A 27,691-nucleotide genomic window follows, 5' to 3' on the forward strand; every position below is an offset into this window, starting at 1 on the left:
TAAGGTTTAGTAATACAATATGATAGAATAACTATCATTTGGATCAATATCCATTTATGGACTTGATTCCTAAGTTTATCATAATTTAAGTAATATAAAAGCATTAAAAAGCCACTTCTTTGGCCTCTAATTTGACAAGCATAGAGTTCACTTTTAAAATTAAGAATTGCTCCATGAGAAGCATCATTTGAATTTAGAATTGGTCATAGGAATGACCATTCTTTGGAGGAGAGAGATATATCCTTAAGAAAAACATTTTAATTTAAGCATAAATGGAAACTTTATGTGATTTATCACTAAAATTCATTAGAGAGCATTATTTGCATTAAAGAATCATTCAATTGAATACTTCTCAAGCTTGAGAGGGGTTGAGAAGTGAAAAACATTTAGAGATTAAGAAAAAGACCATAAAGTCACACTTTACCTCTTATTTTTCTTGATTATTTAGTCTAAGGAGAGGCCCCCAACCAATCAATTGGTTTAGTATGTTGATGAAGACTCCAAGGAAGGTTGAAGAGAGAGAGAAGCTCCAATCTCTCCAATTTGTAGAGGATTTTTAGAAAATAATATAAAATATCATTATTTTAGTATAATACTGGCATGGTATAGTTCACAGATGAGAATACAAAAGAATGAGGGTCTATTTATAGGTGAGGGAGGCCACTAACTGAGTCCAACTAAGTTCTATAATTTTTGAGCTTTAGTTTGGTTGAATTTGGATCAAATTTGGACCAGTTTGGCTCCCTTTTTTATTTGATTTGATCCATGAGAGAGGAGAGATTAAAAAAACTTATTATTTTTTAGTTTAAAACTCCTCCACACATGTGAAATAGGAACCTGCTTGAAGGCTCCCCCTTTCCATACCTTGGTGTAAAAATGGTATGATTACTCCAAAAAATCTCATTTTTTTAGTAATATTTCATAATTTTTAACTAATAAATCCTGTACTCAGCCAACTCTTCATCTTATGTGGGCATTTACTCATTTCTGGGTATTTTCTTTATTCATTGGATTTATCTCATCCCAACACTTGCATTAATCTTTTTGGTCCCTATAGGAACCTTAATTGGACCATAATCCAAAATTTTCAAAAAATCTTGCTAAGGTCTTTTGAATCATTTTTAATTAATTCCAATTGCACCTTGGAAAATTTATTTTGATTTTATGTTTCAAGGAAACATATTTTTGATATTTGTAGAATTTATATATCCAAAAATATCTCAATATTAATTTACCACTCTCTAGAAATTTTTATCTCACTAGACAAAACAAGGAAAAATAATTTTTTCTTGTATTCAGAAACATGGAATGATTACAGGGTATTGAGGTAAAGGCTTATTCATTATTCAGGCTGAGAAGGAATCTTACATTATCTCTATGAGCCCTGGCTTGCACCTCCTTTATGACCCTGACATGCTCCTCTTTAATCCAGAAGACCTGGCCTTCTATTGTGCAGCCTCCCTTTCCCTAGCCCTGTCAAGTCTTCTTGAAAATGCTTATACATTCGCTCCTTCTAGGCCATTGCCTTCCTCATCTTCCCTATTTCCTCTTTGATCTCCTCATTAACCTTCTAGAGGTCACGGATATGGCTCTAAATTTCTTCTAGGTGTTCCACCTCCATCCTCCTCCTACACAGCTCCTCTTGTAGGGGTTCTTACTGGCTTTTCATGGTCTAGATGATAGCATACTTTTCTTTGATTGTTGCCTCCAGTTTGGTCATCTCCTTTAGGCCATCTATGTAGCAGCGTTGTAAGTAGTGAGAGCTCTCTACACCCAGTTTGTGTGTCAATAGATTTTGGAAGATTTATAGCACCAATCTCACAAGGAGATCAGACTCTTCTTATCCCAACTACAAGCATGTTCTAGTTATAGCCTCCTACTCATGCTACTCCTCTAGCTACCTGTGAGATAGGATAGACTTGCCATTGTCGGTCGAGTCCTCCTTGAGCTGTTTGATACTTTTTTCAGTTGCCCCGCCTCCCATCCTTGGCAGTTCTCCCCTTCTTGTGCTAGTCTTCTTTTTGCTAAACGCAGAATTCCTTTTCTTCCCCAAGGTTGTCTGTTCCTTTCCTTGTTCGCCGGAGTCTGTGCCTGTTCCTAGGTCTTCTCAGCTCCATCCTCTTTGGGCCTTGCATCTTTTTTTTTCTTCCTCCTTATCCTTTCCTTGTCTAGAACCTACCTATTCTTAGGACTTGTTAGCTGTATCTTCTTTTTGGTCTTCCTCCTTCTCCTTCTCCTTTCCAGCTCCTGCTTCTTTTGCATTGAATAGGGCTTTCAAATACAGGCTGATCTTTTCCTTTTGTGTTTGGGCGGTTGATTTTCCAATTTGGTCCTTCAAGTTATTATACAGCACCTTTGCCCAAGCCATCGTTGTTCTTGCTTCTACCGCTCACCATACCAAAGGCCCCCTCAACATGGAATATGGCTTGTGGGTGAGATTGATCATCTCTATCACAAAGCTCATTTGCTTTTATCGGTCTTTATCTACCATGCCCATGATTTTGAATTATTTGGCCTTGCCCTCGAGTGGGCCAAAGTCCTTAATTAAATCCTCGTCATCGACGACTGGCTTCCTTAGCCTCCCTTTGAGCCACTGCAACTCAAATACTTTGAAGATATATAGAGGATTAAACACGCTTTTCTCACCTGATGGCAGCGTGATGATATTTGATTTTTATAATATCTCAAGCTGCTCCACACCCTTGAAGTTATGTTGAAGCTCCTCCCATGGCAACTCCACAAACTCCTTTAATCCTATCTTCTCTAGCCACTAGGCATGCCTATCTTCTTGCTTGTATAAGGTGGATGAGAGGTATTCGAATTCCACCATTTTTCTGGCTTCGGGTGTGCTAGGGTTGAGCGAAAGAAGGCATGGGTGAAAGAAAAGTTTAGAAACAGTAGAGTTTAGAGTGCAAGGTAGCAACAAGAAATTTTTACACAGTGATTTTTGAATTAGGCTTTCGATCGAGAGGTAGCTGACCATTGTCATGATGCATGCCTGCCCTAGGTACGACCATTGTCATGATGCATGCCTGCCCTAGGTACGGCCATAACTAACTGCCATATCCATGGTTTCCCCAAATCCATTTTACAATCTGATCTCATGAGTGCCTGCTGCACCATTTTTCAGGTCATCAATGATTGGGCTGAGAATAGGCAATGGTGATGCGACACATTTCCCTTTCTATCAATACACCCTTTTTTGGGGCAACAACCTCGCTTTTCCCACCACCTCTGTGCTGCTGTTAGCTGGCTCCTCAATTTCTATGAACACTGTAATAATATTTACATATGTACATCCTAATTTTGTATATTGTTCTCTTCTCTTTTTATTTTCTCCAAAATCCTTTCCTAATTCCGATTCATGATCCTCACTGGATGCTTCTTCTTGTTGGACATTCTCTGGATCTAGATCTAGACACACTTTTTGTTCTGGACACACTTTTCTTAAGTTCTTTGGATCTGGATCTAGACACACTTTTCCTTCTTGACATACTTTTCTTGTTATTTCTAGCATTCTTCCAAAATAAGGCTTCAGCCTATACCCATTCAATAGTTTCCTTAGGCTTTCTCCATCCAAACTTCCCAGCTCAAATGTTCATGTCCCCATTTTTCTAATAATTTTGAATGGGCCCATTCATCTCATTTTTAATTTTCTGGGGTGGGGTCCCATTCTTGATAAGAACAGCAAGATTGCATATCCTTCTTTGAAGATCTTTAATTTTGTGTTCTTGTCCACCTGCAACTTTCTCATTTTCTATATAATTACGGATTTCCATGCACGGTGCAGTCTCCTTTCATCTAGCTTAAGGAGTTTCTCAATCTTGTGCACCTTGGATTCTATTGAAGAGAGCCTTTCCACTACAGCTATAGGAACTCCATGCACACTATTGCCTGCATTTTATAGACCATGTTGAAAGGCGTAAATCCTCTTGCATTCTTATACACTATTCGGAATGCCCACAATGATGAGTGCATCTTTATGTCCTAGTCGGTCCTATTCTCATTCACTGTCTTGACCAATATTTCCTTCAGGATTTTATTAGTGGATTCTGCTTGCCCATTTTCTTGCCAAACAAGTAGTAGACTATTGGGCATTTGAATCTTGTCATGATATAGAGAAACCTTGCTACTAAAACGATGCCTTACAGTATTCCAGGGCCTTGGCCTCTACCCATTTTATGCAGTAATCCATTAGCCACCAGAATGTATTTGTTTCCTATTTACTGAGCTGCTAGCCTAAATGGGCTGACAAAGTCTAGACCACCCCACTTCTGGAATGTCTCTAGGGGCAATATTGGGGTGTGCGGCATTCTGTCTACATCGTTCCATTTCCCCAACCTCTAGCACGTATCCCACTCCTTAGAAAACTTGTGCACGTCTCTTAATGCAGATGGCCACCACAATCTTGCTTGGAACACTTTTTTCTCAATGACTTCTTTGGAAAAGTGCCCTCTACTTATTCCTTAGTGCGCTTTTGCCAACACAACCTATTGCTCACATTTGGGAATGCATCTTCTCAGTATCTCATCAATGCCCATCTTATAGGGCTATCTAGCTACCACCATTAATGACTTGCTCCAGGGAGTCAGTTTTTTTCTCTGCTCTCTAGACATGTACTTTGGAAAGGACAAGTCAAACAAGAACTACAACAGCTCATCGTACCAGCTAGGTTTTTCTCCGTTTATCAAGAAGAGCTGCACAGCTAGGAAATCATCTTCCACCCCCTATGGATCTTTTCGTGACTCCAATCTTGATAGGAAATCTGCTACTACATGCTTGTTTTCAAGGGTGTGCCTTATGGTGGTGAACTTGAACTCTTGTAACAAAATCATCCATCTGGCCAATTTTCCTGCCAGGTCTGGTTTATGTTAGGTACAAGAGAGCTTTGTGATCTACATGAAATTAAAACATTTTCCCCAACAGATAGTGCTGCCTGAACTTCTCATCGATGGAGTAGATCATCCCTAGTGACCTCTTTTTTTTTGTAGTGGAGTAGTTCTTTTCAGGTCTAGATAGCCTCCTACTTGCATTGTAAACTGGTCTGTACCAACCTTCTTTTGCTTCTTGCATCAGAGCACTACCAATGATAAAATCATAGGCATAAACAAATACATGAAATACTAGATCATAGTTTGGCTAAAGGTGTTGCTGATAATATTCTCTTGATATTTCTGAATGCCTCCTAACAAGATCCATACCAGACATATTTTGCATCTTTCATCGTTAGACTGTACAGGGGAACTGCTACATTTGCCAGGAAACTCATGAAACTATTATTCCACTTGATTAGTCCTAGGAATCTTACAAGTCCTTTGGCATTCTTGAATATGGTTGCAACTTTGCAACCTTGGCCGGATCCACAGAGCTAGCATTTCTATACAGATACTATGTGCCCTAAGAGGGATCCACTTGTTATAGTAAAGGAGCACTTAGCTGGATTAAGGCTTGGCCTTGCCTTCCTACACTTTTCTAGACACATTGTGAGGTGTGTTATGTGGTCTTCTTTCTTTCCAAAGACACTAAAATTATCCACAAACACCCTCATGAAGGTGGTTAAATATTCATAAAATATTTCCTGAACCATCCTTTGGAATGTGGCTAGAGTATTTTGCAGCAACCTAAAAGTCATTACACTGGAGGAAAATGCCCCCCATTCTATCAGGAAGGCTATTTTTTCTTTATCCTTTAGGGCTATTTGTACTTGGTTATACCCACTGAACCCATCCAAGAAGGAGCATGTATCATGCCCTCACAGCTATCGTATCTAGCAAGGAATCGTAGTGGGAACGGATCCGATATGGTGGAGGCATTCAACTTGTGATAGTCAATGCAGACCCTTAGCTTCCCACTCTTCTTCGGGGATGATGACTATTGGTGAAAGCCATTCCGCCCTTTCCACTAGATAGATGAACCCTACTCTTAGCAGCTTGTCAATCTCCTCCTTCACTTATTCGGCATAGTTGGGATTCATTATATATCTTGTAAGATTCCTCGCTCTAGCTTTTGAGGCATAAAGGTGTAAGAACCTCCCCTTCTGTTCTTGTAATTATTCCCCTCTATGAAATAGAAGAAAGATCTTGTTTTACCCTTTTTTGGCCTAGAGAGAAAATGTCTAGAGAGAGATAATCCAAAATTAAGATATCTTTGGATATAAAAATCCTCCTAGTGTCTAAAATGGATTCCCCTAAAACAGAAATTCAAAATGAGCTTTCCAATGTGCATTTGGAATTAATTGAAAATGTGTATAAAAGACCTTAGCCTAAGGGTCTACATTTTAAAAAAAAAACTGATTATGGTCCAATTAAGGTTCCAATGGGCCAATTGGATTAATCCAAGTGTGGGGATGAGATAAATCCAAAAGTCAAAATCAAACTCTAAGCTTGTTAAGCTAGAGGTTAAGAAAATTACTTTTTATGCTTTTATGATAATAAAATTATGGTAAATTCTTATAAGTAGTTAAAAAACTACTTTAAGTGGTTATAAATGTGAAAGCTATCATTTTGGGAAAAGATGAATAGTTGAAATAGCCTAATCTAGTAGATTTATCATAATTAAGATTATGATTATGGCTAAATTTATGTTTTTTTTTCATAAATTGGATTTAAGTTTACGAATAGATATTATATCATAATTGTATTGCAATGTCTTATTCTTTTTTAGGAAAATTAAAAATTATCGGTAATAGCAGCGAAGCTATGGTAAAATTTTTAGAAAATAATACATATCTTATTTTTATGCATAATGCTAAAAGAGGACTTCCTACCATATATTCTAGGATTGGACATCCTATGGTAAAAGAATGATTTTTATCATATTCATGGGAGACAAAATTTTAATATTTATGCATAAATAATTGATTAAAGGAAAGAGAAATTTTTGGTAATTTTATTTTTATGCAAAAAGAGGAATTCCCATGATAATGGAGATCCATGTAATTAAATGGAAAAAGAGAAATTTTGGCATATTACAATAATGGATAATTTTATTTAATTTTAAGAGAAATTTTAGACAAATTTATTTTAGGCATGAGAAACTTGTAAATGATAAAAGAGGAACTCACATAACATTTGGAATTCAATCATTTAAATGGTAAAAGTATAATTCTTGGCATATTTAAAATAAATGGATATTTTTATTAAAGAAAAGAGAAATTTTAGATAAATTTATTTTATGATAAAAGAGAAATTCCCATGACATTTGGAATTCAATTATTTAAATGCAAAAAGAGGAATTCCCATGATATTTGAGATCCAAGAAATTAAATGGTAAAAGAGGAATTTTTAGCATAATTCAAATTATGAGTATTTATCAAAAGTGGAATTTTGGGCATTATTAATTTTATTGGGAAATATGGATGGAATTGATTTTTATAAATCCCATGAATCTTTCACTCAAAAGAAGAATATTAAATATATTTCACTTGAAAATTTTGAGAAAGAATATGAAAATATCCATCGAGAAAAAGTACCTTTAACTAGGCCAAGCAATTGGCAGAAATTTAGAAAAGTCCCATCGGTATCGAAAGTAGAAAATGTTACTAAATGTGAATAAGATGTGAATGCGATGTGATAAGATGTGAATACGATGTGATAAGATGTGAGTACGATGTGATAAGATGTGAGTGGATGTGAATACGATGTGATAAGATGTGAGTGGATGTGATAAGATGTAAATGTGATGTGATGTGATGTAAATGGATGTGATAAGATGTAAATGTGATGTGATGTGATGTAAATGGATGTGGATGTGGATGTGATAAGATGTAAATGTGATGTGATGTAAATGGATGTGGATGTGGATGTGATGAGATGTGTATGGGATGTGATGTGATGTAAATGGATGTGGATGTGGATGGGATGTGATGTGATGTAAATGGATGTGGATGTGGATGTGGATGTGGATGTGAAGAGATGTGGGTGGGATGTGGTGTGATGTAAATGGACGTGGATGTGGATGTGAAGAGATGTGGATGGGATGTGATGTGATGTAAACGGATGGTGATGTGGATGTGAAGAGATGTGGATGAGATGTGATGTGATGTGATGTAAATGGATGTGGATGTGAATGTGATGAGATGAGATTGAGATGTGATGATATGTGAAAAGATGTGATGTGATGTGAATGGATGTGAATGAGATGTGGATGTGATGTGAATGGATGTGAATGTGATGTGATGATATCTAAATGGATGTGATGCGATGTGAATATGATATGATGAGATGTAAATGAATGTGAGTATGATGTGATGAGATGTGAATTGATGAGATGTGATGTGAACGGATGTGATGAGATGTGAACGGATGTGATGAGACGTGAACGGATGTGATGAGATGTGATGTGGATATGGGTAGATGTGAATGGATAAGATGTGATGTGAACGGATGTGATGAGATGTGATGTGAATAGGGGTAGATGTGAATAGGGGTAGATGTGAATGGATGAGATGTGACGTGAATGGATGTGATGTGATGTGATGTGGATATGGGTAAATGTGAATGGATGAGATGTGATGAAGATACATGTGCATAGATGTGATGAGATGTAATATGATGTGATTGGATGAGGATGGATGAAGACGATGGGAATACATATGGGTGGATGTGGAATAAGCAATGTGAATTGATGTAGAAGAATGAAGAATAATGAGAAAGGATGTGGAACAATGTGGAAAGATGAGAGTTCGTTAGAAACTATATTTATGACCTGTTTTTAAATGACTGTTTTATGTCAAGAATGCTGGGAAAGCATTTTGACCATCTTGTGAATGAGGTCGTGGAGACCTAATTGATAAAATTACAATAGCTGGCGGAGAGTCAACGGAGGACGTCTCACGTAGCAAGGTCTTGACCACAGCCTCAGTTCGATTTAAATGGTGAGCTTCCAGTACGGTGGATGAGGGACCAAGGAAGCGGCCTATGAGTGAAGTGCTAGGTGACTTGCGAAGGAGCCTAGAGGGTGCTGACCATACGGTGCTCAGGCTTTGGGTTGCCGAAGATAATCCACACCTGCGTCGAGGAAGAAAATGGAACAAGGAGTTAGAGTTGTTTTTTGAACTCGGGCATGGATCTGGTTGTGATTGTCCTTGATTGTCCTCAACGGATGAGTCCATGGCTCTTTTATATGGATCTATTGGTTGATCTTTCTGATCTTCACGGAGAGTCCATCTAGAGTTTCATAAGTGAATATATTTCCGGGTACTATGAGCTAGGAACTATTAAAAAGGCCCCTGGGTGAACAGGTGGTGAGTGTTCTGGTTGCCAATGATGCCATAGGTACACCAATGAAGGAATGATTGGAAATTAGAAATCAACCTGGATATTTTGGAGGATTATGATCAATGATACTATGGTTTCATTAAAAGATTGTTTTAAAGACAGCTAAATCTGTGAAATAGGCAATTTCATATTGGGTGTGTAAGTGGTGTGACTATCTTGAAGTTTGCTTAAAGCACTGGCTAGGGGGCCTGGGAACTCTTTTCCCTGGTACCCAGGGCAAAACATAACCGAATTCCTAAATGGATCTTATCACTACAGTGGTTGGGCAGTTGGCTAACCCATGGGACTGGATGGGGTTAGGCTGGACTGATGGATCCCTAAAATGAGACTCAATTCTATTATGGTACGATAGACGAAGTAAATCCGGATGTTCTATGGAAAAGAATCAACAGCTGTGCCTCTCGATGTGAGGAAAAAAGCATTGGTCTCTATGATCCAAGTGCAAGTCTCTTCCTTGATTTGACCATGTGACTTACGGGTTCGGTCGGGATCACCTTGGTTAGTTAAGGCTCTTGACTATGTTAGAATAAAAATATCCTGGAGGAATCGCCCGTAACCCATGGGACTGGATGGGGTTAGGCTGGACTGATGGATCCCTAAAATGAGACTCAATTCTATTATGGTACGATAGACGAAGTAAATCCCGGATGTTCTATGAAAAAGAATCAACAGCTGTGCCTCTCGATGTGAGGAAAAAAGCATTGGTCTCTATGATCCAAGTGCAAGTCTCTTCCTTGATTTGACCATGTGACTTACGGTTTCAGTCGGATCACCTTGGTTAGTTAAGGCTCTTGACTATGTTAGAATAAAAATATCCTGGAGGAATCGCCCGTGCTTTCTGGGTGAGGGAAGTTTTTCCAGGTTCGGTTTTGGAAGAACCGAGGGATTAGTCTATTGTTCAGATATCCGTGGGTAAGGTCCCGAGTGAGAGGTTCTGCCTTGTGCAAGAAGTGCTACTTCCGTTGTTAGCACCCCCGAATTCGTTGCGCGGAGGGGACAGGGATCTTTCATATTTGCTCTGCTGGATAGGAGTTGCATCCTCTTTTAAGTTGATCTTGTGTTGGTAGAAGCTAGGATCAATCCCCTTCATGTTTGAGTAATTTCAAGCAAACACATCTTCGTAGGACTTTAGGAAATCCAAAAGGCCTTCCTCTAAATTCCTGATTCAACTGGGCATTGATTGTGACTGTTTTTGGCTCTTGGTCATCCCCCAAGTTCACTTCTTCAAGTTCATATTCATGGACTCTAATGTTCCACTTCTTGAGTTGGGCTTCCTCCTACTTGAGAGCCATCATGGCTTTTTCCTGCTCATCGTATAGTTCTTCCACATAGTGCTGAGTGTCCTCTTCTTTGTCCTTTGCACTTTCTTCATTTAGTAGCACTTGAGGGTGAGCCACCAGGACTTTCGAATCGTATCTTTGTACAATCCTTTCCATATACACCTCAAATAGTGATAGTAGATCTGGATTTCCCTTCATGATTTGCTCTTCTTCAGTGTCTTCTACCCCTTCCAGGTAGTTTAGGCCCTCTGGATGCATTGGTTGGCTAGCCCTATTCAGCTTCTCTTTTCCTACGACTGAAATGCAGACCTTGTTTTTCCCTCTCTTGATTGTGATCTTGTCTGTATCCCAGTTGTGCTTTATCCTTCCACTTCTAAGCCCTATTTAGCTTCTCTTTTCCTACGACTGAAATGCAGACCTTGTTTTTCCCTCTCTTGATTGTGATCTTGTCTGTATCCCAGTTGTGCTTTATCCTTCCACTTCTAAGCCATATTCTCCCTAAGAGCATGGGATATGCACCCACTATCTCATTCATTTTGAGGACTATGAACATGGCAGTGAACATGCATCTTGCCACTTCTATTTGTTCTCCCCTAATTATTCCAACTCGTCGGACTCTTCTCTGGTTAGCCACGTGGATATGGAACGGAGTTGGTTGTATATCAGTGATACCTAGCTTTTTAGTGAGGCTATCTGATATTATGTTCACTTCTGATCCTCCATCTAGAATGACCCTTTTCACTGTCTATCCTCTGATATTGATGTTCACTTCTAGAACGGATGTGTCATAGTCCTGTACTATTTCCACATTCCTCCATTCTACCTACCGGATGTTTTGGTTCCTACAAGGGCATCTACACTAGTTTCTCATTTGGCACTATGTCCTAGAGCAGATTTTGCCTATAATCGGGAACCAAATTCAACATTTGTTCTAGTGTGATGTTCAATTTCATCTTGCTGAGATCCTCCCACAAGTCCTATTCCTTCACGGAGTTGTTGATTTTCTCCTTGTCAATGGGCATACCTTGGCCTCTGTACATTCTTCCTTCTTCCTCTTTTGCTTCCCTTTCCTTTTCTTGACTTTCCCTTGTCAGCTTTCCTATCTGGATTTCTTCCAAATTTCCCTCCATTTCCTTTCTTGAGACGCTTCTGCTGCTCTGGGATATAATTGGCTTGAGTTGGCACTTGAGCATCATTGCTTAGGTTACTCTACCATTACACACCGGCTTCTTTCTTGCTCCGATTTCTTCCCTTTTCTTGACTAAGTTTGTCCTGTCTAGATTTTCCTCAAAATGCTCTCCTAGGGAAGGGCTTTCTTGCATTGTCCTCACCATCCCTTGTGGACTTTACAACAACTTGGTGATTTTTTCATGGACTCTCTACTACCTTGCCCACTGTTTTGGCTTCTGTTTCTATTCTGGTTTGGCATTCTTGCCCACATTGTCTTGACAAGTCCTTGTGATCTTGTCACAACCTTCACCTCTAGTTGTTTTTCTTATTTTTCACATGCCCCATGGTTCACTTTTACCATGTTTACAACTGCATCATCTCCTATTGGGTTTGGTTCCCTTCCTTTTTTGGCCTTGCCTCTTGCAATTCCTACTGATGGCACTGAAATATGGGGTATTCATTTTGTTTATATCCTAGACCATTGCAATAGAAACAAGCTCCCCTTGGTCCAAATCTACCACCTCCTCTTCCATACGGTCTATTGATTTGAGGTCTTGTGGTGACCTGGTTGACAGTTGGGGCTTGCTACTTCTGTTGCCTTTCGATCACCCTTGGATTCATGTTCCAAGTATTGTAGAAGCACATTTCTACAGTGTGATTGTTCCTCCCATAGATAGTGCATTTTTGTTGAGTGTTCTTTAACTAGAACTCCTCCTTCATGTTACCTTGATTATTACACCTTATGCATTAGATGTATGTTTTGATTCTAGATCCTGTGTTTCCTCCGGAAATCTTGTCTTGAGGAAGCCTATTGAGATGTCAAGCTCAACATGAGCTAACACTCACGAGTTCTTGCATGACCGTTCTCGACATTTACATCACTAGAGGGTTTGGTAGCTGGCACGGAGACATATCTTCACCAGAGATTCTACAACTGGACTACACCGATGTCCACACCTACCCACTCCACTTAGCGTGTTCACATTATGGGCCGCCTGTATATACTCTATTATGTGTGTTAGTCAATTTATCTTCTTTGTAGACCTCTTTTATTGTGTTAAGAAGAAGAAATTTTTTTAGCCTCTCACCTTGTGTGTTCTCTTCTAGGTTTGTGTGAGTGTGTGTGTGCTTGCAAGAGCTCAAACTCTCTTCTTCCCTCTATCTTTTCATGGTATCAGAGCTTGGATAATGCTAAGGGCTGAGTGGCAAGCAAGAGAAGCACAGGAAGCAGTATGAGGAGGGGTAAGAGCTTTATCTACTCTTCCCCCTTTGTGTTAGGTACTGCACCCTTGTCGGGAGCTCTTCGAGAGGCACCGGAAAACAAACTCTGGATTGAGTCATGGGAGAAAAGCTACAGGGAAACTATAGAGTCTGTTGGTGGACAGAACTTTTTGGGCCAAAATGTGCTTTCAGCGCATCTGGACCTCCATTTTTCAGTTCGTAGGTGTTCACGGACACTGCGGGTAAGTTTTGATTCTCTATACAGAACTCTATTTTTGGAACTCCAGTTGAAATATGCAAGTGAATGGGTGTGTGCAAGAATAAACCCTTAGCTAGATATTGTAAAATGGAGTCAGTAATTGAGTGGGTAGCAGTGAAAAGGTGAGAAGAATCTATTGTGATGAGAGAATCAAGGGTAGCATGAGTGAATATAGGGGGTGGAAAGATTCTAGGAAAAGGTGCCCCCAGACAGATGTAGGAGAGGTGGCACAAATCAAGGAGAAATCAGTGGGATTAGATGCTTGGTATCTTGTGGATGTAAAACCTATAAATTTAGGCATTTGCCTAATGAGAAATTACTGGTTTTTGAGTATCCATGCCTACATTAAGCTATTAGATTAATTGTGCACTAATCTCATCTTAATCACCTTCTAATTACTTGCTAATCATGTAGATCCTTGCATTTGATCCACCATAGCTCATCACATTGCTGTAAATTTAACTTTGTATCAGAGCCAAGCTTAGGATTCATCTAATTCTTGAGCCTAATTACCTTGCTAATCACCCTACTAATCATGATTAGGAATTAAACCTCTTTTTTTAGTCTCTTTTCAACTATCCATTGCACCCCCAGGTAGTGGAGGAGCTCCCTCTCCCTCTAGCTTCAACATTAGCCAAAGATCTCTTAGATATAGCTAGCCACACCCCCACGCAGTAGCCTATCAAATCAATTCGTCAAACCACCAGGAGAAGTTGCCGAAATTTGTGATTTTGTAGGCACTAGTTTTCTGAAGCAATTTGCAGATCTACTCTTCCACAAAAGGAATTAGTCTAATTCCTCTTAACCCCAAGGATTTTCAAGGGTACTCTACAAGCCTATGATCCCAGATTTTAGAAAATCATCAAGGAGAAGTGGCATCAAGCTCTGCATCAAATCTACAAGTGACTTTGGTAAAACATAGATTAAGCATTCAATGTTTAGTCAAATCTTTTGTTTCTTGGCTTGATCCTCTACTAAACTAACTGCTATTGATGCCCTTCAAAGGATTTGATCTCATTTGAACTCTAAGGCACCAGATCTAGCCTCCCCGTACACTCTATTTTTTGCACACAAAATAGGAGATTAATTTCACTAATCAGTGATTAATTAGCACTAATCATAATATTTTGGTGCAATCAACGGTTCAAACTTACCATTGGGTATCTAATACAGATCTCTATCACCTTAGATTGCAATTTGAAGTTGGTTTGATATCCCAACCATCATGTACAAATCAATTACTCTTGGCTTTATGCAATTTTGGGTGTATTCATGTTTAAATCTGTTGTAATCATCATTTAACACCAAAATGGAGTTGTAAAATGGTAGAAACTTCCCTTGAATCTTGAATTGGATCAAGAAGTAGGACCCCCTTCACATCATCATGAGTAGTGCACAAGAAATAGCTAAGTTCCACGGGGAGAAGTTCCATACATGGCAAACAAAGACCATGTATTTGCTCATGAGAAAGAATCTATGGGGGATAATTGAGGGAAGAGATGAATGTCCAGTGGAGAGTGGGGAGAATGAATGGAAGAACAAAAATGAGAAATCATTAGGGCTCATTACACTTAGCTTAAATGATGAAATCATTCACCACATTGCAGGGATACAACAAGCTAAAGATGCATGGGATGAACTTAACAAATTATTTGGCACTCAAGAAAAGAATTCAAAGATAAATCTGCTAATGCAATCCTACAAACTTGACATGAAGGAAAGTGAACCTCTAACCACAAACTTGAACAAAAAAAAAGCATCAAGCAACAACTAGCAGCCATTGGGAAGAAAGTAGAAGATGACAAGGCACTAGCAGTGCTTCTAAAGAGTGTGGAGAAGGGAGAGTATGAGAACATTGTGGAAACCTTAAAGAATGTACTGGATTTAAAGCTGCATGAGATAGAAGGAGCTCTATTAGAGCAAGAGAACAAGGTCAAAAAGAAGAAAGGATCGGAGCCAATAACTAGAGAGGAGAAAGCATTTTCTACACCCGAGGAGGCCTCATATGAGGACGAGGACGAGGAAGAGGCAGGGGAGAAGGAAGGACTTTCACTTGCCACAATTGTGGGAAGCCAAGACACATGGCTAGAGACTGCTATAGCAAACCAAATGAAGAAGGATCGACATCAGCAAACTTTCTTGGAGACTCCTAAGGTAGAGGAGTCACGACATCTTTTCTGAGAGAGAAAGAGAGAGAAACCCCACAACCCACTGTAACCTTCCCCAACAGAGTTAAACCACCTCTCAGCCATGGATAATGTAGGCCATGTGGTAGATGTATGTGTGAGCACTTTAGTCAAGGTCATGGTGGGAACTTGTAGTAGCCTTGGACACATAGAGAGAGAGTGTCAAGAACTTTGAGTTAGGGACTTAAGGCACTGGTTGCGGGCTACCAAGTAAGAGGGAAACTTGGTATAGGGTCCAAGTGTGCTAGAATTTTTCACTTGAGGGGAGGTGTTGAAATATGCAAGTGAATGGGTGTGTGCGGGAACAAGCCCTAGAGATCGTAAAAGGGAGTCAATAATTGAGTGGGTAGCAGTGAAAAGGTGAGAATAATCTACTGATGAGAGAATCAAGGGTAGTATGAGTGAATATAGGGGTGTGGAAAGATTCTAGGAAAAGGTGCCCCAGCAGATGTAGGGGAGGTGGCACAAATCAAGGAGAAATCAGTGGGATTAGATCGCATCCTGTGGATGTAAAACCTATATATTGAGGCATTGGACTAATGAGAAATTGCTAGTTTTTTAGTATCCATGCCTGCCAATGCCTCAATTTATAGAGTTTACACCCAAGCATCCAGTCCCATTGATTTCTCCTTGATTCACTCCACCTCTTTTGCTTGATTCTCTCCACCTCTCCCAGAATATCTCCACACCTCCTAAATCTCCTCATGCTACCCTTTATTCTCTCCCAATAGATTCTTCTCACCTTTTCATAGGTTCTCTCACATTTACAGATTCTCTTTTATAGCCTCTAGACAAGGGCTTGTTCCCGCACACACCCTATTCACTTGTATATTTCAACACATCACTCCCTTCCTCACACTGAGCTCTCACTTATCATGTACACATGAGCAGAACTAAAACATAATCATTCACTACTGTGACAATTGACATAAAAAGGAAGAGTAATAACAAGTGTGCCTTTTGTTCCATTTCCATAAGTATTAAAAAGCGAGACAGAAGACATTTGTAAGACTCTGACACATTACAAGCTCCATGACATGATAGTCAATTAACATTGTAAGCTTACAAGGCTACACTACTGTAGTACCTAGACCATAAGTCTACACACGCACACGTCAACACACTCTCATCATCCATCTCTCTCTTTTTTGCAGTAGTTGATCACTCTTTTTAAGTTGTGCCCTCTTGATCTTGGCAACGGCTCCAAGGTGGTTACAGTCTACCGCCTCTACACGTGTGACACCACCAAGATGGTTGTCACGTTGTGCGTTGTGGGTTGACAACTCTGCCAACTTTCACTGACCCTTCTATTACTATTGCACTGCCAAGCGCAACACCTGGCACGGCAGATGATAGAGGTTCTACTTCCATACCAGTTCCCTTGATAACTTTTTGCTTGAACTTGAAGAACATCTCTGGGGGAGTGTGATCCAGAATGTGAATTTTGTCAAAGTAGGTGGTACTTTTTTGAATCTTTTTCATCTTCTCTGCATGTTCTTCTCAACAGTCCGGATATAGTTTCCAGATAGCAGTAGTAATGTTCCGCATGGAAGATATCAAAGGTGTGTAGTATCCAATGTTTCTCAATAGAACCTGGCTCTGCCAAGCCCAAATTAAGTAGGATTGGGATTTAGATATAATCACTATCCTGGGAAGAAGAAGATCAAGATCTTTGTCTAGTAGTAGGCAAAAAGTGGGAAAACCAGCCTGTTCAGAAATAGCTGAAGGAATCAACATGCTCGAAGGACTATACTTCAATGAGGAAGAGGAATATCTCCAGCACAATGCTAATTTAATCAGTCTATTTTTTGAAGTAGATGTAGTCCGGATCATGGATAGGTATCTACCCACCAGCACTCCACATGTAAGTGAGTATCTCAAAGAAAAATTCGCTCCAAGGATGGAAGGAGACAATTCAAAAGAACCAAAAGATTTCTATGATGCCCTAGCCGAGGAAGGCAGTACCCGCAGCCTATAGTAGCTGATTGCAGCAGAAAAAGCTATTGATAGGGACCTCAAGCACTCCAAAAGAGTCAAAGAAGATGAATTGGCAAAAATGAACTTGGGCACTAGTGATGACCCCAAGATGGTTAGGGTCACTGCTGCAAAGATGGACAATGAGTTCCATGAAAAAATCTAGGAGCTACTCACTTCCTTCAAATATGTCTTTGCATGGAGTTACATCGACATGAAAGGGATTGATCCCAGCTTTTATCAGCACTGGATCAACCTGAAAGAAGATGCCATCCCTATCCGGCAACAAAGATACCTGATGAACCCAAACTATGCCAAGAGGGTAAACAAAGAAATAGATAAACTCCTTCAAGTTGGGTTCATATACCCAATTGATCAAGCCACATGGCTATCACCAATCATGATCGTTCCTAAGAAAAATTAGAAGTTAAGGGTCTGTGTAGATTACCGGAAGCTAAATGCTGCTACCATTTCAAATCCTTTTCCTTTACCATTCACAGATTCTTTGCTTAATGCAATGGTAGGCCATGAGATGTACTCATTCCTAGATGGGTTTAGTGGATACAACAAGCTTCAAATGGCCTCAGAAGATCAATAGAAGACTGCTTTCATCATAGAATGGGGAGCCTTTGCATCAAATTTCATGACCTTTGGCTTGAAGAATGCTCCTGCTACATTTAAGCGCATGGTTGAGGAAATCTTTGTTGATATCCTCAACTCCTTTATGAGGGTATTCATTGATGACTTTAGTGTTTTTGGAAAAGTATCTCAACATTTGATGCATCTATAGCTCTATCTGGCCAAATGCAAACTTTCCAGATTAAGCCTAAATCCAGCAAAATGCACTTTTGCGGTCCAAAGCGGAATGTTATTAGGCCACATCATTTCGAAACAAGGAATGGCAGCCAACCCAGATAAGGTCGAGGTGATCCGCAAAGCCCCAACTCCAACAAATGACAAAGAGTTGAGAAGGTTTCTGGGACAAGTAAGATGGCATAACAGAAGGACCATTCTAAATTATCAAAAAATTCTTTGATGGCACTTTCCTTCTCGGCACACTCAATGAGACGGTCAACGGTTTTAGAAGCCACTCAACGGCTACCTTGCCTGCGGCCCTGCCATGCACCAATGCCACCAAACCCATTCATCAATGCAAAAACCCCACTAATCCACTACCTGGGCATACACCATCACCTCCACAAATATCACTCCTCTCCCAACAATCATGAAAGATCCACCTCAAGCGCTCACGGACTTAATGCAGTACCATCAAGAATTGACACTCACTCCATGCCAATGCTACATGGTAACTGTGTTTAAACCCCCATAGGATACAACTATCTTTATTTGTTTGTGTACAATAACCCCTTCCACTGCAAGCTCTAAGCCCCCGCCTCCAACCATCCTCTACACTCTCTCTTCCCTTCCATTTGCTCTGCACACACAGTCATGAAGAATACCATCTATATCCCCAAGAGAAACATTGCTGCTCTAGAAAATACCATCCCCAAACCTACAACTAAAGTACCACTTGAATGTACACCCACCCCCCCTACAGAAGACCACACTTCCCATCACCCACATCACCCAGAGCTCCTCCTTCTATTCTTCTCCCACACCACAGTTACCATCACCCCAAAAAGAAGCCCACAACTTACGGAGCCCATCCACAATCTCGAAGCAGTTTCATCAATGAAGGATAACCATCAAGGGATGCTAGCCACCAGTATCCTTACAAGAAAGGGACAAGCCATCAACAACCAAAAAGAAAACCATTTTTCTCACCACACTAGAGATCAAGGCATGAAGTACAAAAATTCACTCCTAGATACCCCGACAATTAACGTTGGAGGGGAAAACATGGTTATTATGAAACCAAACCACCAACCTACATAAGGAAGATGCATTACTAATATGACACCAGCCAAACAGTTCAAAGATGAAAATATGGTTCTGAAGGTACCAACAACACTACAATCTCTAAATCACAACAACACAAGAAGGTACATATTCAAGGATCATGGGAAACACCTTTTATGCCCATCTCGGTACTCCTACCAAATGTAGCAAATATTTCACTAAAAGAGGCAGATACATCCTCACCTTAGCTAGAAGAGAGAAGCCCCTCATCGACCAACATAAGAAGGCTGCGGCTATTGGAAGCATTGGAAGAATATTCCACGGCTCTCCCAAAAGCACTATGACCAACTGCAAGATTGGGTATTCACAATCATTATGTCCTCTAATGACCAGTCAAGCAACATGGGAAGAAGTCAGTATTGCACTGGGATGTTTGTTCCCCATGTCCGCTTCCGGGCATTAATCCCCGAAATTCATCTCATGGAAGGCATCCTTCAAATTCCCCCTTCCGGATTGCAAAATCTAAGGTGTAGCTTCCAAGATCATCAAGTTTGTTCTCGCTTTTAGTTCGGACTAGATGATCTTCAGCTCCTTGTCTTCTAGCCTCCACAAGCATCTAAATTGAGAAGGGTTGGGATTTCTTCCTTCAATTGATCCTTTTTCTTCAAAACCTTCTATAATTTCTAGCCAGGTAGTAAAGATCTTGTCTGAACAAGCAACCATGTGTGATTGCTTCTGTGCAAAGTAGGCACCCATCGATGTTTCTGCACTTGCAATGAATCTCTACAAATATAAATGAACAAACAAAAAGTAAGCAATAAGAATATCCAAAATCTAACTTAGATATTAAATTCATATAAGCTAGAAAACATAAGAAATAATTACTTACATCCCAAATCTGAGCGAGATGCATGCCCCTTTACAAGTCCAGGTATCAGCCTTGAGGGTTTGTGATAAAACTCCCATTGGGCCCTTAAGTGCTTGAGTATATCACTATATGCTTGTTGTTTAAATACTCCTTGGGCCTCCAAATTTTCCATCCTTCACATAGCCACAGAGACTTTGGGGGGTGCATCAACGACAATCTAGGCTTTCTTAACACAGCATAAATATTCCTCAAATACCTCTAGTGTGAGCTCTCGAATTAATCCAAGTGGCTGCACTTGCCGGGGCTGATCCACCATAGAAAATGGTGCGGGTTCCCATCTGCTCAACCTGAGCATGTGGCATGTTGTATTTGATAGGATATTGACTCCAAAACCGCCATCTAGCAGAACTTGCTATATCCACTCCGGTCAACTTTACCTGAATCATTCAAATGGCTTCATCATATATGATGGGTTTCGATGTAGTTTCTGCTTGCCCTAGATTGAAAGCTTATGGTGGTTGTAGGGGTGGCATCTCCTCTTTCCGAGGTTTAAGGCTACCAAGCAATGAGCTGTTCCCTAAAACTTGGAACAAGTGTGTGAGTAACTGCTCCACATACATGTGTATTGGCTGCCGCTTTAGATCTTCCCAGAGATCATACATCTTCTGGGTGGATTCTGTGATCCTTCTTGTGCAGTTTTCTTTCTCTTATGCTTCTGCACCTTCTTCTAGCCATGGTGTCTCTGTACCTAGCTTTGGCCAATGCATCTTTACTAGCCAAGGCATTTTGCCTTCTTCTTCTTCTGGGTTTATTCCCAGAACATTGGTTTGGGATTCCGAGTGATCAATTGGCTTGAGTTTTTCTAGGTCTTTTCTCTGCAATGCCTCTTTGGCGGCCTACTGCTCCTCCACCCAAGCGGAGACATCTATCTAGACCTTGTGTTGTTCTTGCCAGGTGACTCCTTTTGGCTTCCCCTTATTTCTCGAGGCTAGTTTTTGCGCCACCTCCGGAGTCTTGGACTGCGTAGATCCGGTCACTGCCATGGTTGATGATTCGGCTACTTCTGTGGTTGGGCGGTTTGCTGCTTGCTCATCTAGAGCTTGGATTTCTACCACGTTAACTACAGGTGGACCAGACATGGAAGTCTAGGATCCCTCTAATTCTGCTTTATGATTTTTCCATAGTTCACATTTTGACTTCCGCTGGCCTTGGCCATGGAAGTAAAAGCATATAAGGATGGGCCTTGGGGAACCAGTCGCGTCTCTAGGCTGAAAATATCTGCGTTGGCGGAAGTACGGTCTGCGGAACTGGTCTTGTGCGGCCATTGGCTGGGCTGGTTGGACTATAGCTACTACCTAGTGTTACATCACTAGTTTGCGGAGGTGCTCTTTTGCCATTGTAGCAGCATGCTTCAGTCGCATGTGTGAAAGTTTTGCAAATGGCACACCAAAGGTTGTTTAAGCCAGCACAATCTTTGGCTCCATGTCCTGGATTGCAACAATTCACACACCAGATATCTCCAGATGGTAGGAGTAGGCTTTGCATTTTTAATGGCCAACTGAGCCATGGTTGCAACCAATTCTTTGCCTGTTTTCCCCGCCTTCTTGCTCTTGGACTTGATCTTGTGCTCCTCCTGCTCCTCCTCCGATTTGTTCTCACTGGCTGTGGAATCATCAGAATCATTTGGCTCATCCAAAGATTTGGATGAGGACTGTTTAGACCTCTTCGTATTTTTTCCTCTTAGCTTTGACTAGACCTACTAATACTCACTCTACTCTAAGAGCTGAGTCTACCAGTTGTTCCATGGTAATGGTAGATAGGTCCACTCTTGCTACAAAGCATTTGATTTGCTTGTTGAGGACCTTTATGAAAAAAGAATTTACAATCTCTTCTACAGGCTAATTAACTACATCTAATCTAAGGAGAAGTTTGGGAAACTTTGCAGCATAATCGTTGCAACTGAAAGATCCCTGCCCCCTCCGTGCAAAAAATTTGGGGGTGCCAGTAGGCGGAAGTAGCACTTCTTGCGCAAGGCAGAGCCTCTCACTCGAGGCCTTGCCCAACAGATATCTGGACAAGAGACTAATCCCTCCGTTCTTCCAAAACTCAACCCGAAAAAACTTCCCTCGTCTAGAAAGCGCGGGCGATTCCTCCTGGATATTTTTATTCTAACGTAGTCAAGAGCCCTAACTAACCCAACTGATCCGACCAAACCTATAATTCACATAGTCAGATCAAGGAGAAAACTTGCACTTGGATCATAGAGACCAATGCTTTTTTCCTCATTGAGAGGCACAGCCGTTGATTCTTTTCCATAGAACAAGGAGTGTCTGGGATTTACTTTATCTGTCGTACCATAACACGAATTTCACAAATGTGACATAACCAGCATGTAGAGCACCCTTGAAACCCCTGGGGCCAAGAGGAATTAGACCAATTGCTTTTGTGTAAGTGTAGATCTGAGATTTTCTCCAGAATGGAAGCGCCAACGAATTTGTGATTTTTTGCAGTACTACCTGTTGGCGGTTTGGCGATTTGTCTTGATGGGCTGGTGTGTGGGAAGCTTGTCTAGGTGGGGCTAAGAGGCTATTGCCTAATGTTAATCTTGGAGGGAGATCAAGCCTCTCCACCAGCGATTAGGGTCCTAATCCTAATTAATAGGGTTAGAGTTGGAAGAAAATGGAACAAGGTGTTAGAGTTGTTTTCTGAACTCAGGCATGGATTTGGTTGACCTTGCTGGTCCTCAACGGATTAGTCCATGGCTCTTTTATATAGATCTGTTGGTTGATCTTGCTCATCTTCAACGGATTAGTCCATGGCTCTTTTATATGGATCTGTTGGTGGTTGATCTTGCTCATCTTCAACGGAGAGTCCATCTGGATTTTTATAAGTGAATATATTTTCGATTACTATGAGCTAGGAACTATTGAAAAGGCCCCTGAGAGAGGACAGGTGGTGAGCGTTCTAGTTGCCAAAATGATGCCATAGGTAAACCGATACCTATTTTGGCTTAGAGAGAGAAAATATTCTAGAGAGAGATAATTCAATTTTTAGATATCTTTGGATGGAAAAATATCCCTTCTTATTAAAATAAATTCCCTCGAAGCAGAAGTTTAAAAAGAAATTCCTAAGGTGCATTAGAAATAAATTATAATGTGCACAAAAGACCTTAGCTTAAGGGTCCAAATTTTTTGAAAATTTTGGATCAAGATTCTTATGGACCAATAAGATTAATCCAAATGTAGGGAGGAGATAAATTGAAGAATAAAAGGAAAACCCCCCAAAAATGAGTAAATGCTCACATAAGATGAAGAGTGGACTAAGGACCAAAGAAAACAATTAAAAAACTGAATATTGACACCTCAGAGTGGAAATCTCCCCTCATGAAGTAGGAACCTTTTTTCTCATCAATACCCCCAACTTTTAATCAATAAAATGAGATATTTTATCTCTCCTCTCTCGTATTTTATCAATAAAATGAGATATTTTATCTCTCCTCTCTCGTATTTCAAATCTAGATCCAAAAAGTAAGCTGAACTGACCCAAAAATGGTCAAAAATTGACCAAATTGATCTGGAAAATTCTAGTATCAGTTTGCTTGGTTAGAGGCTCACTTTTTCCTATAAATAAAAGCCTCTCCCTTTGTAAAAGCTTAATGTTGTTTATCCATTGTTACTCTACTCCTGTCTTGAGCCATCTACATTGAATTTCTTAATAATTCAATTGTTTTTGGCCTAATCCTCTCCAAAGTGAATTGGTGGCCACTCTTGCTTCAAACAAGAGTAGAACCGTCAATCCCTCAAGCCAAAGGAGAGCTTACAAGCTTCATGTAAGCTAATTTTCTTACTTATTTACAAATTTTTAATCTATGGTTTTCTTGATTTTTATGTTTTACAGTTGATTGAATTAAATTCAAATGCTATGCCTTTGAGGAAAAGGCCACCCCCTTCTCTTCTTTACATTCCAGCCTTTCTTAATCCTAGAAAGATTAACTAAGAGATTAATTAAACTCTTCTTATTGTTTACTGTCTTGAGTTTAGAAAATTGTGTAGATTAGAGTTCTATGAATCTAATTTGGGTTAATTTAAGTTAAATAAAGAATGATAAAAATGAGAAATGGTCAGCCATACAAAAGAGGTTATGGTAAAATTTTCCAGATTTATGTGGAAAAGAAAGTTTACTTTTATGTTATTCCAAAAGAGTAATTCCCACCATTTTTGCATCTAAAAGAAATATTCTAATTATTCCATGAACATATTCACCTATGAATATGCATGGATATCACTGATATTAATTATTAAATTTAATTTTTATGCATAGAAAGATGCACAATAGAAATTTTTTTATTATAAAAGTGTTATTCTTATTAAATTTAATTCTATGCATAAAAAGATGCATAATGGAATCTTTTTTAAAAGTGTTATTCTTATTAAATTTTATTTCTATGCATAGAAAGATGTATAATGGAAGTTTTTTAAAAAAAGTGTTATTCTTATTAAATTTATTTTCTATGCATAGAAAGAAGCATAAAGGATTTTTTGTTAATTACAAAAGTGTTATTCTTATTAAAATTAATTTTTATGCATAGAAAGATACATAAAGGATTTTTTAATTATAAAAGTGTTATTCTTATTAAAATTTATTTTTATGCATAGAAAGATGCATAAAGGAATTTGTTTTATTATAAAAGTGTTATTCTTATTAAATTAGATTTTTATGCATAGAAAGTTGCATAAAGGAAATTTTATTACAAAAGTGTTATTCTTATTAAAATTGATTTTTATGCATAGAAAGATGCATAAAGGAGTTTTTTTTATAAAAGTGTTATTCTCATTAAATTTGATTTTTATGCATAGAAAGATGCATAAAGGAATTTTTTTATTATAAAAGTGTTATTCTTATTAAAATTGATTTTTATGCATAGAAAGATGCATAAAGAAATTCGTTTTATTTTGAAAGTGTTATTCCTATTAAATTTGATTTTATGCATGTATAGATGCATAAAAGGATTTTTTTATAAAAGTGTTATTCCCATTGAAATTGATTTTTATGCATAAATAGATGCATAAAGATTTTTTATATCAAAATTAGAATTCTCTTAAATTCTATGAGTATTTCATAAATGAATAATTAAATACTCTAAGAGAGAAATTTTTATCGTTTTATATTCACACGAATTGTAAAAAGAAAATTCAGGAAATCTATCGAGATCCAAATATTCAGATAAATGATTAATTTATTCCTCATTGGAATTCATAACTAATTTAGAAATCAGTTAAGTGAATATTCAAAGAAAGAAATTCAGTAAAATAGTAACTGAATTATCAATTCTTTTCGAGAAAGATAGTTCAGGAAAAATCTTATCCGACTCGAATCTTAAATCAGACTATGACCAAGACCAAACTCTTTCGTCAGTTTTGAGGAAAGAAGGTGTGACCAGTTTAGAAAAATATATTCAAAACTCCTGCCAAATCTGAAACTAAGTTTGAGACCCTTCGAATTGATCTGTGGATCAAGGTTATAGAATTCATGGAATTCTGGTATGAAATTTTAGAATTCCGATCAAGGAGTTTTGGGGATACTGATTCAAGAAATACTCCTTGTATTCAAAAGAAAATCAAATTGAAAACTTGCATAGAAACCCTGCTTTCTTAAAGGACTGTCTTATGCCAGAATGCTGGAGGGAGAATTTGGTATATATGTTTTTCTAAGGGAAGTTTGGTTGCAACAGCTAGCAGCCGGGGAGTGTGTAAAGGGACCGCCAGCCTCGGTACGGTTAAAATGGTGCGCTTCCGGTATGATGGATGAGGGCCGACGAAGCGGTCCCTGAGTGAAGTGCCAGGACACTTAAGGAGGATCCTAGAGTGTTCTGACCAGGTGATGCATGGGCTCGCGGTGCCTCCTAGGACACCCATGCGTATGTCGTGGAAGATATGTATGATGGACGAAATGATTTGTAATATCTTACTGGATCTCATTGTTGCTGACCAGCTGGTCTCAAAGGAGTCTGTCCTAACAATCCTAGACTCTCCCAGAGTCAGGATGATATGATCGCCTTTGCCTTCAAAAATCTCATGGTCAGCTGTATTCTTTGAGTAAATCATAATATCATCAAAGAAAACAAGAACAAAATCATCAAAGTATTCTCTGAGAATGTCCTGCGCATTAGGCGATTGAATGTAGCTGGGGCATTTGTCAATCCAAATGGCATGACTGTAAATTCATAGTGCCCATAGCAAGTATTGATGGATGGCTTCGGGATATCTTTATCATTAATCTTGATGGTAATACCCTGATTTGAGATCTATCTTTGTGAAGATCTAGGCTCCATTTAGCCTGTCTAGAAGCTCATCAATTCTGGGGATAGGATACTTATTCTTAATTATCGCTGATTGAGACCTTTGTAATCCACACTGAGTCTGAACGTTCCATCCTTCTTTTTCTGAAAGAGAACTGGCGCTGCCCAAGGTGAAACACTGGGTCTTACAAACCCTTGTTCTAAGCTGCCTAAGCTGTTCCTTGAGTTCAATGGCTTTAAGGACTGGCATTTTGTACGTGTGCTTGGCTACTGGGATGAGCTTCGGGGGATCAGTTCTATCTCATGATCTTGTGAGAAAAAGTGATCTATGTCATATCATAGACAAGGTCAAAGGGATGTGGATGAATGTGGTGAAGGCTAGGAGTTATCCCACATGCAAAGGCAAAGCCCATATGGTACTTGGACCTATATAAAGGGTCATTTCAATGTAATGTAACACAACAACTCATTCTCAAGTACACAATCTCTTGGTCAAGTAAGTGCATCTTGTGTTGCTTTGTATTGCTCTTTGTCATTTGTTTATAATCATGTTTAGCATTATGTTTGAGCCTCCATAGGCTAGCATAGCCCTAGATCCATGATTTCCAACATGGTATCAGAGCCTAGCAGGCTATGGCTTAGCTTAGTTTAGTTGTTTTGCCATTTCTTTTCAATATGGTGCCCGCAAAAGGAAGTGCCATTGAGAAGAAGGAATAGCAAAATTATTGCATTAGTCTTTGCATCATTAGGGTTTCCTTAGGTGTTGTCCATTGCATTCATTTCAAAGAAGTAGAGAGAGCTTTTGCTCTTGTTCCCGCATTGCAATCAAAAGCTAGCTCACTGTCATTAGAAAGAAGCGGTGTTCTCCATAGCTCACAGCAGAGAGAAGAAGAGTGCTAGCAGTGGTGGAAAAGCACAGCAAAAGAAGAACATGGACGACACTGATAGAAGTGCAACAACGAGTAGATCTGCATTATCTTAGAAGAGGAGTAAGCTTCTTGCGCAAAAGCTTAGATATAGCCAACCGGTTAGAAGGCAAGGAGAGATCACCACGGCAGCACCTGCGCACAACAAACATCATCAAGATATGAGTCCATAGACGAGCGCTCGCTCTGCCATACAAGAGGTACTTGCTAAGAAATTTCAGGAAATAACTGAGCAACACACACCGCATGAAGAGAGAGAGTGAGCATCTAAAGAATAGACAGTAGTGTAGGCAGCAGATAGCAGCATAGACAACAACAACGGGAGTGATGATCAGCAAGCGAAGCAAGATCCAACTCAGCATTCATCAGCA

This window comes from Cibotium barometz, chromosome 42, assembly GCF_041138505.1.
Source record: "Cibotium barometz isolate CiBa-2024 chromosome 42, ASM4113850v1, whole genome shotgun sequence".
Lineage (NCBI taxonomy): Eukaryota > Viridiplantae > Streptophyta > Polypodiopsida > Cyatheales > Cibotiaceae > Cibotium > Cibotium barometz.